General features: G+C 71.3%; 1 protein-coding gene across 1 annotated transcript in view; it reads left to right on the top strand.

Moving 5' to 3' along the window:
• Window positions 1–6: 6 nt before the first annotated feature.
• Window positions 7–746, top strand: part of IRF6 (interferon regulatory factor 6) — an 11958-nt gene continuing 11218 nt past the window's right edge. The window contains exon 1 of the mRNA XM_012734211.1: window positions 7–31. The gene's annotated coding sequence lies outside the window, so the exon portion shown is untranslated. The remainder of the gene's footprint in view (window positions 32–746) is intronic.

Consider the following 746-nt stretch of genomic DNA (forward strand, 5'->3'; position numbering starts at 1 on the left):
CGCCCGCGCCCGGTCGCCCGACGAGGAAAAGGTGGGGCGCCAGCCCTGGAGGCCAGCCTGGGGGGGGCGCCCCGAGTGTGCGCGGGTGGAGAGCGCTTGCTTGGAGTCATCTGCTTGTTGAGGGATGCCCCTGGGGCGGGGGGGCCTCTTGCCCTGCCCCAGGGAGCTTTTGCGGGAACCCCACCCCCGCCCGGCAGAGGGGGCCTCTCTGGGCCCCCGCTTTGTGACCCCCTTTGCGCCCTGCCCTCTGGCCCCTCGGCCCCCTCTCTGCTCTGCGCTGAACTGGCCACCTCCACCCTCCAGTCTTACCAGCCGGGGCCGGCGTCCCCGAGACGGGCATTTCCGGCCCTGGGTCTGGTGGGCACTGGGAAACGGGGGGCCCCTGGGGGCGGCCAGGGCCCCGATTGGGTTTTCTTCTCTCCCTGGACTTGTTTGGCAGTCAGACCCTCAGCCCTGCCCTGGGAGACACCCCGGATTCCCAGGGGAGCCGGGCTGGGAAGGTGGCACTGGGCGTGGCTGCCGGGGTGAGGCCCTTTCCCCAAGGGGCTGGGCCCAGACCTGCGGGGCGAAGCCCGGAGTCTCCCAGGCTGGACTGGAAGGGAGGCCTGGGGTGCCACTCTTTATGGGGAGCCCGCTTTGTGGGGAGGGAAGCGCCCCTGCCCCCAGCCCAGCTCGGGATCTCAAGCTGGAATTTCCCTGAAGGCCGAGGGCGAGGTGTGAGTGGGTGGTGTGGGCGGCTGGGCAGC

The sequence above is a fragment of the Condylura cristata genome, unplaced genomic scaffold, assembly GCF_000260355.1.
Source record: "Condylura cristata isolate star-nosed mole 26May11 unplaced genomic scaffold, ConCri1.0 scaffold00050, whole genome shotgun sequence".
In the NCBI taxonomy this organism is placed as follows: Eukaryota; Metazoa; Chordata; class Mammalia; order Eulipotyphla; family Talpidae; genus Condylura; species Condylura cristata.